An 11,948-nucleotide genomic window follows, 5' to 3' on the forward strand; every position below is an offset into this window, starting at 1 on the left:
GATCACAAAGATCAAATGGAGACATGGTGGCTAATGACGTCAACATGACATGGAACAATAGGGATGTGACATGTAGCATTCATTTTTGGTGTTTTTTGGGTGGCCAAGTGGATTGAAAACATGTGACATGTGGCATCTATAAGTGAGTGACACATGGTAGATGAGTACAAGTGGAATCAAAGTGAAAAACTTATAATCCAGAAAGTATTTTGATTGGCCTACAGGTGTAGTGTGTGGTCCCATAAAGACACATAACCTTGACAAGTTAACCCCAACAGTTTTCGAGGCTGCAAGTTTTATCACCGAGTTGAAGGGGTGCTTGGACATGGTGGCATATAGATTGGTGCATGAGGTGACACAAGAAGACCAACCATAAGATGACCCCACATAGACATGTAATCCTAGAGGATTGAACACAACGGTATTTCCTACAACACCAAGTTTTATTTCCGGGGAAATAAGGTTGGGGTTAAAGTTCTTTTATGGGACTCAATTTTATGTGTGTTAAGTGACCGATAACACATAATTTTTTTGTGTGTTATTTAAGCCCTCTAGGTTATATTACAAAGTTACCAATAGGAATTTTTTGCACATCGTTTTGTGTGTTAATCTTTGAGCCCCTTTGGGTTGAATGCAATGTTATTGCAAGGCATAAAGGGATAGGCGCTTGGGCCTTCGAACTTATAACAAAGAACTTTGTTCTACAAGCCACATTGATCTATAGTATTGATTATAATAGGTTGAAAGATTTAACAAAGTGCCTATGGGCCTAACATGAATGAATTGGAAACTATTTCATGCTTATGTGCCTTATTTGGTGGAAAGAACCTATAGGCATATGGATATGAACAATTTGACAACTAAACTTGGAGGATTTCTAACTATCAGTGCACTAAAGTTGGAGAAACACAACATGAATGATTTCCCAAAAAAATTGGCAGCATGGGTGGGCTTAGTGGCTTATTTGGTGGTTCAGCGAAATTTAGCATTTATCTAAAGTTAGAACTGCAACTAAAGTCACTGCTAAATCTTGTAACATACCAAAATTGTAGAAATCAGTAGATTAACTTTGAGTTTTAGATAAGGATAGCAGAGCAGAGATTGAAGAACATTAGTACACATCAACAGAACATACCAGAAGTAAAAAAAACAGGAAGAAATCAAGATTAAATCATTAGTTAGTTGAACAAATAGTTGAACATAACTAAAATTTTAAATCCTAAAAATATAAACTCAAACTCTTTATAAGCATAATCGAACAACCAAGTTGGTGGTTGTTGGAACAACAATTTTCATATTGTAGTATGCATTAGGGGTGAATCAGAGATGCATTAGGGTGTTGGATGCATCATATTTGGTGTCAAAAAGGTGTTTAGAACACAAATAATGCATTGGGATATTAGTGAATTGAGGTGGTTGAGGTATGTAAGCATCAAGGCATTTTAGGAGAGAAAAAAAATAGTTTATCTATGCAAGGAATTCATTGAGGTGTGAGAGAGATGAAGAAATATTATTATATGTAGAGTTTTTGTTGATCTGAGTTTGAAAAATCTATGAAAGAGGGATCAACATGGACAACAAGTGGATTCTTGCACTTTAGGGAGTAGATGCTTCTATCTGAGTAGGTGTCTGGAGGATAGATTGGGGGTAGTAGCCTCTATAGGTGGGTGGTTTCAAAATCAAGGAGTGGGTGCTTCTTGTAAGTTGATAAGATGTCTACAAAGAAGGAGTGTGTGCTTCCTTCTAGTGGATTCTAGTAAAATAAATTAGGGGTAGTAACTCCTTCTAATGGTAGCTAATGAATTGGGGAGTAGGAGCTTCCTTTCAGTGGTAGATAATAATTTGGGGGGTAGGGGATTCCTTTCAGTGGTAGCTAATAAAACTAGGGGTAAAGCTCCTTTCAGTGGTAGCTGATAAATTGGGGAGTGGTAGCTTCCTTCACATGACAACCTGAGAAACCTGCAAGTAGAAGCTTGCAGGGAAGTGATGAAATAACAAGTTGTAGTTTGTCTTTGCAAAAAGAATAAAGAAGAAGATTGATGTCATTATATGTTTCATATGTGTATGTTATTGATATTATTGTTATGTGTTTCACATGATTAATTTATGATGTTGCCTACATGAATGGTTGTCAAATAGCTTGACAAGTTTAATTTGGAAATAGTTGTATAATTTGGTTACATTACGGATTCACCCCCATTTCTCAGTAGTGTTCTGGTTTCTAACACATATTACACATTTCTTGTTACTAAATTGAAAGAATAAATCTAAATATTTATATTGACAAATTAATTAGTAAATAGTTACCCATAATTTTAAAGAGAGAGCTACAACTTCATGTATATATATTCAAAGGACACATATTTTCACCATCAACCAAACATAATGTAACATAAAATTGAAGTGAACCATCTTCTTTATCACTAATCATCTCATATTCTAAAACAAAAACAAAATCCATATCATTCTTTCCAACTTGGATAAGCTTGTTAGCTTGAGAAAGAGAACCAACATGACCTACAAATAGTGAGCCAAAAATAACATATGTCTTATGACCCACCACATTTCTCAACATAAGTCGAAAAAAAACCATTTGAAATTAAGTATAGAATTATATTCAGTTGTAAGGTCCCCTTCTCAAAGCGCTTTTAAGTTTATTTATAAAGAACTATTTCGGAAAAGTTAAAAAAACAAAAAAAAGCCATTTATTTTCTACTTTCCTTATATGACTATTATTATTTATTCTCTTTCATTTTCAATTCAGATAACAATGTAATTTAAACAAATTTTGCAATGACAATTAACACGAATCTTGACAATGATAATTAATAAAAAAATATTTGTCTACAATGGGTTGGTTGTGATGCTCCTGTTAGAAGCGCTAGACTAAATATGCCACCCTAACAACTAGGAAAGTTTATCCTACTTCCTAGACTAAAGAACCTCCACAAGTTTCGTAGCCCTCCAAGCCCAAGTCCAACTGGAACTGTAATATGTCTAATTTCTCAACCTAACACCCTCCCAACTGCAAACTCCAGTGTCGAAGTCTAAGCTCTCCTTGTCCCATTTTTATCCCTTCTCTTAGCTCTCCCTCTCCCACTTCTTTGTGCATGTCCAAAACCCAAAAAAATCCCCTTAACCTCCAAAATCCTTTCCAACCTTATGCCTCTCCACCCAAATAAATGCCACCCACTCCCATTGTGTCATCAACTCTCCTCCCCATGCCTCTCCTCTATCCCTTCCCACTTTTCTCTTATCCTCGAATTAATTTGAGGGAACCACCATGTTAAGGCCTCAAAGGGATAAATAATAAAATATCAATATTTAATTTTGTTAACCAACCTTATGGATTCACAAGAATTCTATGAAATTTAAATATTAAATAATCATGTTAAAATATAATTTATTCATTATAAGTCAAGTTTAAGGGTTAAGTAAGCATTAATCAAACTTAGGAAATGGAAATGCTTATAAATAATTAGGACAATCTACGAATGAACATTTATGAAATGGAATCTTTACGAAATGAATGAATCAGAAAGCTTCTAATAACTCTCTCTATCCAGAGCTCTTTGAAGGGAATGCAACTTACCTAAGTGGGTGGGCATAAATCTCTCATCTCATTCATGGGTGGGTAAAGCATAGGAAGGACACTGTCTCTCCAACCTGCCCCAGAGATATCCTCCTCTTTGCAGAGGATGGACACTAAATCTCTCCCCTTCCCCCTTTCCATCTAGTGACTTATTTACACTTCGATAGGCACTCGACCAATTGACTGTACCCACAATTACTCTCTCTATCCAACAAACGAACAAATGACACTTTCAAGCATCAATTACTCGACCAATTGACCAGTGGTAAGGCAATAAGGCTATCAAGGGCAAGGCCCAAGCTGATCTCTTTACACATGCATGGAGAAGGAATGTTTCTTTCTCTCATACTAATGGGCTGGTAGGCTAGTAGGCTGGCATACATGGAGAATCACCTACCTACTCTTGGCTGACAGTTGGTTGGGTACCTGCTCTTCTTTATAAGTTCATAGCTTTATTGGTTCATAATTAAGGTAATGATATCATGAATTTATATAATATTAACTTGTATACAATTGTTCTTGACAATACGATCGAACTCCCATAGAGTGAGATAGAGAACGACTGTCATACATGGGTTACCGTTGGCTACATGTATATAACTGCTAAACTGATGTGACGTAAGGACTGTAGATGGGACCTAGTTAGAGGTTATAGGTAGGTCGATAGAGGAGTCGTTTAAAAACACTATAAACTAAGTTATTCCCTTTCTTCTAGGTAGGTGTACAGAACCCTGAAGGCATTTGTCTAGAAGTTGAAGTGTGGACCAAACTGGGGTAGAATAACTATACTAACACTGTGGTTCAATCTTGTACCTTTTCCCTACTAGTATACCCTTTGTAAAAGGGCATTATCCTTTCATCAAACGCTCAAAAGGGGCCCTTAACGTATGTCATATAAACTAAAATATGCTAAAAGCCTTCCTCCTCGCCCTCCTTATGTCATGCTTCGTAGTTCCTTGCCCTTATGAGGTTGGTCGAGCCCCTTCGTTCCTCGCCTCGGTGCTATTCAACACTTAAGCCTGTATAAATGTAATTAAGCAAGTCTAAGGCTAAGCATAAACTTGATCATTAATTAAAATTAAGGTTAATCGTAACTTATTCACTAATCAAGCTTAACCATTAATTAATTATGTAGCATAATAGGCTACATGATACTAGCATATTTGTGTGAGGTGTCTACGTATGTAGCTAGCATATACATGCCTCATATGTATATACTAATAATACTTATCAAAATCAAACATAGAGAACAATCACTAAGCTAGTAAGTTAATAACACAATGTAAGATAATAAGATCAAGCAGGGACATAACATCAATGAAATTCCAATCAATAAAAAGATACTTCAAATTATATACATAAAATGGAACAATTATATAAAAAATCATGTCTTGTAATAATAAGTTAATAATTTGCATAGAACTAAAATGAGAAAACTAACAAAATATATGGTAGCGAAGATTTCCTATCCAATAAGAAGAGAACTTTTAATAGTTAATCATATGGGAGAAAATTTAATAATGAATCATAAAACTATTTTTTTAAAACATTTGTAATTGTCCCATGTTTTAAGAGGCATTGCACCATTCCGGAGATACTACCATCCTTATTGAAAATATCAAATCTTATTCAAATAAGAATTATTATTAGCTAGCAAGTTATCCTCTCAATAATCTAAATCATGGCTTTAATTTGATTTTCCTTCCCATAAAAAAAGTCAATGGATATTGTTTATCTAGATGTTAATTAGGTATCCATTTACATTTCATGATTTTGGAAATATGGAATTAAAATGGATAATATTGAAGTTTCCATGGATAAAAGATATGTGTGGCTTGTTGAAACCTTGTTCACAACCCAAGTTTGACCTGAAACCTAGTTTTAAATTTGAAAATGTTTAACATCTCAGCACCATTGGTTTTCATGCAAAGCAGTGTTGTAACTGCCAAAGTAAAAGTGGTCTCCTTGCCTATCAAGGGAATACTACGTTAAAAGAAAACGCTGTATTGATTTTCTCGTCAATCCATTAGGGAGCTGATCGATCCATGAGTCTGTTGGAAGAATCACCGCACCTCTATAGAATCTATAATTTCCACCCTGGGGATCCTGGTTACTGTTTGTTATGTTTACCAAGACCTGCGGGTTTTGGTGTAACGACAAACCTCCACATGGTATCAAAGCCCACAGGTTGCTAGATAAAAGGTGCACCAGTACTTTATTTTGCAGGTATTACAGCTTGGAGATCAAAGATCGACAGAGAAATGGAGTTTCCCAAAGCATCGATCCTAACACCGTACAACTATCACAAATGGAAGGACCAAATGGCTCGATACCTTCATCAAAAAGGGTTGTACAGGCTTACCATAGCTGCAGAATTGGAACCCACTTCAGCCATAGAGAAATCCAACTACCTCAACCGCATGGATGAGGCCCACGGATCCATATGCATGTGCATCTCCCCAGAGTTGCAGTTTCATCTATCTGCCTGCAATACTCCCAATGATATTTGGAAAAAGATTGAATAAATCTACAGGAAATAGGATGAGATGAAAGGACATCTGCTCGAAGTGGAGCTGCTGTCATTAGATCCATGGAACTATGACAAAATTCAAGACTTCTTCACCAAATATAATGATCTATTGTTGCAACTCAAGGGTTGTGGAATTGACAAATCCAAGGAGGAGAGTCGCCAAGTTCTCTTTATTATGTCAAAGCTCGGACTGGAATACTCCTTCTTTGTGTCTACATTTCATTCAGTAAGGCTCGCAACAGGTAAATCCTACACTATGCCTTCTCTCAAAGAGTTCATGGAGTCCCTTACTTTTGAGCAAGATAAACTCATTAGCATGGGGAAAATCAAACCTCCAAAAGCGCATGCATTTGCTGTGCATGATGGCAGCCACAATAAAAATCACAGATCTAATTCAAATCAGAAAAATCAGCAGCAAAAAGACAAGGGAAAAGAGCATTCCCATCCAAAGAAGGAAGGGTACACCAAGTCGTTCAATGACTCCTCCAGCTCGAGAAATGAGAAAGGGAAGAAAGGAAACAGATGCACCTACTGTCAAAGAGGATTCCATCCAGAATCCTCTTGCATGAAGAAACAAATTGACCAAATGGTAGAAATCCTTCAGAAGCACAACCTTGGGGACCACATCCCTCAGGGCGCCAAGAAGAAAACTGAAGATCCGCCACATGGGAAAGGTAACAATTTTCATGCTTTAGTTGCAATTAATTCTTCCACTGATGCATGGATTATAGATTCTGGTCATCACATCATATGGCTGCTGCAAAGGAATTCTATTCCTCTTTGGATGCATGCAAAGGACCTCCCATCCTCATGGGAGATGACTCACCTATTGAGGTCACTAGAAAAGGTAGAGTGGAACTTTTACACGGAAGCTTTGAAGATGTGCTTCATGTTCCAAAACTTTTGGTAAACCTGCTTTCAGTTTATTAGATCACTCATTCCGGCACCGGAAAGAGAGTGGAATTCACTCCAAATGCAGTGAACATATATGACCTACATAGAAGCTCCAAAATTGCAACCGGTGAGGTAAACAATGGAGCCACACTGTATACATTTTCTGAATTTATTGAATCTAAATCCTCCTTATTGCTTACACATGCTGATGGCTTTGGCACAAGAGGTTTTGTCACTTAAATTATAGGTATATGTAGCATCTAAGCAAGCATGATATGGTGGAAGGCTTGCCAAATATCAGTTTCTCCAAAGGAGTTTGTGAAGGGTGTGTCCTTGGCAAACATCCTAGAGAAAAGTTTGACACTGGAAAGACTCATAGAGCATCCTCTCCTCTAGATCTGATCCATAGTGATCTCATGGGGCCTTTTCCTCATCCTTCCATCAACAAAGCAAGGTATTTGCTTACATTTGTTGATGATTTCTCACGGTATACTTAGGTGTATCTTCTCAGGAACAAATTTGAAGTTTTTGCGCACTTTGAAGATTTCAAAGCACTAGTTGAGACACAGTCAGATAGAAAGATCAAAGCCCTCTGTACAGAAAATGGGGGGGAATATGTTATCACAACACTTCAGAACCTTTGTCTTCAGTCCGACATACAGTTGCAGTACACAGTTCCATACACTCCACAGCAGAACGGAGTTGCTAAGAGAAAGAACCAATCTATCAAAGAGATGGCTTCCTGCATGTTGCATGCTAAGTCACTGCCTCATAAGCTATGGGCTGAAGCACTTAATTGTGCTAACTACATCCAGAATAGATCTCCTCATAGGTTTGTCAAGGATCAGACCCCCTTTGAGGCTTGGAGCAGCACTAAACCAGAGGTCACCCACTTCCGTGTTTTTGGCTTCCAAGCATGGGCCAGGATTCCCTCTGAAAAGAGGAAATCTCTTGATCCACAGAGCATTGAGTGCATCTTTGTTGGATACCCTGATGGTGTGAAAGGATACCAACTCCTGATTTCCTCTACGGACAAGCTCATCATTGAGTGAAGTGTCAAATTTGAGGAAAGTCTCTCACATGCACCTCAATTGCCACATGCAAACACCTTTTATCTACCTCATGTCCGAGATGATGACTCAGTACACTCAGATGCAGATACAGAGCATGCAGATGTCACGGTAGAGCATGCATATGCAGAGACAGAGTCTTCAGATACAAATCCAGTGCATGCATATGATGATCCACATCCAAGCCCAGATCGGGCTTCCAGCAGTGAATCAAATTCCCCTGTCATAAATCAGAGAACAAGGAGCTTACGTGAGATATATGCACAAGACCACCCAGCTGCTATAAATGGTCTTGTGGGGGATAATTCTGATCTGTAGAGGACTAGCTCAGAGTTTATTGAGCCTCCTCTTGCCCTCACTGCCACTGAACCATCGCCATCCTGGCATTGTCATTTGGTTCAGTCTTCTAATCCATAGTCTTATGCTGAGGCTGTTGGGCATCCATCTTGGGAGTCCACCATGGAGGAGGAGTATAACTCCCTCCTCGAGAACCAGACCTGGGATTTGGTCCCCCTTCCTTCAGGAAGGAAACTTGTCTGATGCAAATGGGTCTACAAGACCAAGAGTGCTGCAGATGGGAAAATCACCAGACAGAAAGCAAGGCTAGTAGCCAAAGGCTTCCAACAAGTGCATGGCATTGATTATGATGAGACCTTTGCTCCAGTAGCAAATATGGATTCCATACGCCTTACACTTGCCATTACGGCTGCCCAGGGATGGGAAGTACATCAGATGGATGTGAAGAATGCCTTTCTTCACAGAGACCTATCAGAGGAGATTTACATGGAGCAGCCACATGGTTTCATTCAGGATTCATCTTTGGTCTGCAGACTGAAGAAATCTCTCTACGGCCTTAAGCAAGCCCCGAGAGCTTGGTATGAAAAGATGGACTCTTTTCTCTTATCACAAAACTTCGAAAGATGTAAGTCTAATCTGAATGTTTACATGCTCAGGACACATGATTCTCTTCTTATCTTAGCTTTGTATGTGGATGATCTCCTGATCACCGACAGCTCGGTTTTAGCCATTGCTGTAGTCAAGAGGGCCTTGCATGATAGGTTCTTGATGACATACATGGGTCCATTACACTTCTTTCTTGGTCTTGAGATAAGCCAGGATGCCACAGGCATCAAACTCTCTCAGGCTAAGTATGCACGGGATCTTCACCCAGTAACGCTATATCATGAGCATTGTAACCTATTTTATAATGAGTGATTCTTTTGTTCTTTTGATTTTCTTTTAGTGTTTTTGCTCTGCAAAGCTATGTGTTCAACCTTTACTAGCTAGATTCATCTGTGCAGGTTTTCTAACACATTTACATGGTATCAGAGCTTGGACCCAGGTTCAATTCTCCCGAGTTGCATTTGAGGGGGCGTGTTGGAAGAATCACCGCACCTCTCTAGAAACCGCAATTTCCACCCTGTGGATCCTAGTTACTGTTTTTTACGTTTACCAAGACCTGTGGGTTTTGGTGTAACGGCAAACCTCCACACAGTTGATATTTCTTGTGAAAGCCTTCTCATCATCCAATAACTCCATATTTTTTGCAACGAAAATGATATTGCGAGTGGTGGTGTCTTCATGGCCAGCCCAACTGGCTTTATTATGAATCTCTTTTGATTAAAACACCTGTTCTCTAGTTTGTAAAGACACTATCAATCTGCATAATCACTCCGGCACTAAACTACAGCTCCCAGCGAGGATCGAAATCGTGTCCTTTCGCTTACGAAGCACACCCTCTACCTCTAAGCTAGAAGTGTAACAAACACTACGCTTTATGCAAAAAGAAGTTGTTATTGATAAAGTAAAAATTTCACAGACAAGCACTAATCGCAGTTCGAACATCCATTGTTAGCTATATCTGAATGTGATTGTTTAAACTTTTCTATTTCACAAAGTTGTTGTTATGCTTAATTTAAAATAATTTCACTGTAATAGAAATTGTTTTTCTTTAAATGAGGATAGAAACATTACATTAATATGGGGCTGTAGCATAATTAATCATAAAGTCATCAACTCCCTCAAACTTTTAAAGACACAAAGTTACACAATCCTTCACTGTTATTCAATACATACTCATCTGAAAGAATTTCAAGGGTTCTTGTAATTTGTATCCGAAAAGTTTTAGAAACACAAAATTCAACAAAGGATTTGGTTGGTATTTACATTTTCTTGTCTTACATTAAAGATAGAGAAATGTCATTATCCTGTATAGGTTGGCTTGGTAGACTGTATTTTCTTTTTTAATATTATCCTATATTGAATTGTTAAAAGGATAAAGACATACATTCTTTTTAAAGATTTAGGGTTATATTCTTAACTATATTACATTTATTTTCAAAAAAAATTATCATGTATTTCTAATGAATCATCATGTTTAGGATGCTAGCATGTCATGTTATGCAGTGGTGTTCTAGTTCATTGATCTCAGAAGTAACCAATGAGAATTTTTTTTTGTTGAAATGAATTCCTTCCTCATACCTCAAGATTCCTCAAATCATAAAATCCCTATTATCCATGTTGAACTACTTCACTATTTAGAATTGTTGAATGGTGTCTTAAAAAGAGGGCTCCTAATAACCTAGACCAAAATAGAATAACCTCCATTTAACTCTACTTATGAAGTTAAACCCAAAGGCTAGACTTTTCCATTTTACAAATTTAAGTCAAAAGAGTAATTCCATATTGAAAACAACCATAAAGAAAATTTTACAGAAAATATAAATGAAATGAGGTATAGAAAAGGTCATTGCATGATAATTTTCTAGGAAATTTATCCTAGATTTTTCTTGCAAAGCTTGAACTTTGAGAAGGTTGGTGGTTTTTAGCTCAAACCCAAATCCCATAACTAAACTTGCTAAGGTAGAATTTGCCAACTTAGAGAAGATTTTCTCTATTAGATTTGGATAGAGTAGACTCTCCCTACTATGTCTAATGATAAATATCTATCATGCCAAAAGGTAAAATAGAGGTCACGAAAAAAGACCTATGGGCTAAAGTAATTATAAGAGGAAACATAGAAAGGTTATGTTCCTTCCCTAATTTCCATGACATCTAACTTTGGAATGATCTAACTAGCCATTAAAATCACCCATGTTTAGATAGATACAACCTGGGCTACTAGAAATCCCTAGAGTATGAGTTTTTAATGACCTAAATGAGATTGAGAGATAGAAGAACATTAGACAAAACCAAAACTTAAATCAACACCCATAAAAACTTTGGAAGACAACAATTTCCTTCAAATTCAAATCCCAAACTCAAATTTGATACTCAAGCCTATATAAGTAACGATAACAAATAGCCCATAAAGAAAAATCATACATATTGGTGATTCTCTCCCTACTAAAAGAAAGTCATTTTGATACCCAATTTCTATTACTTACATTTCCATCACTTGACAAGTAATGTGCATTATAATTATGGAGCCTTCAATTATTGCATCTTGATTTAATGTTCGCATTCTACGAGGATTGTAAAGCATTCTAGAAATTACCATATCAAGTACCTTCCTCATAGAAGACCCTGCCTCTCTACCACCATCATAGTCCACCCCATACCATATTAGTACTCACACCACCATACCCTCACAATGAGAGACCTCACCCCACAGGAAGTCTGAGAAATTAGTTTCCAGCAGCCAACTGTTACAAATTCAGTACCCTACACCCACTACTATGACCCCTGATCACCTCGAGAGTTAGTTGTTGTCTCAATTGCTTACTTTCATTCAACTGGTTGTCTGCTAAGAGGAGGCGTTACATAACAATCTGGTAGTTAAATATGAGCAACAACAACAAAAACTTATTTCCATGGGAGCAGAAAGAGATCAAATTATTCAGGAGAAGTAGATGATACAAAA

This window comes from Pinus tabuliformis, chromosome 2_1 (assembly GCF_031772625.1).
Source record: "Pinus tabuliformis cultivar Carrire ecotype Pingquan chromosome 2_1, CPIR1, whole genome shotgun sequence".
Classification (NCBI taxonomy): domain Eukaryota; kingdom Viridiplantae; phylum Streptophyta; class Pinopsida; order Pinales; family Pinaceae; genus Pinus; species Pinus tabuliformis.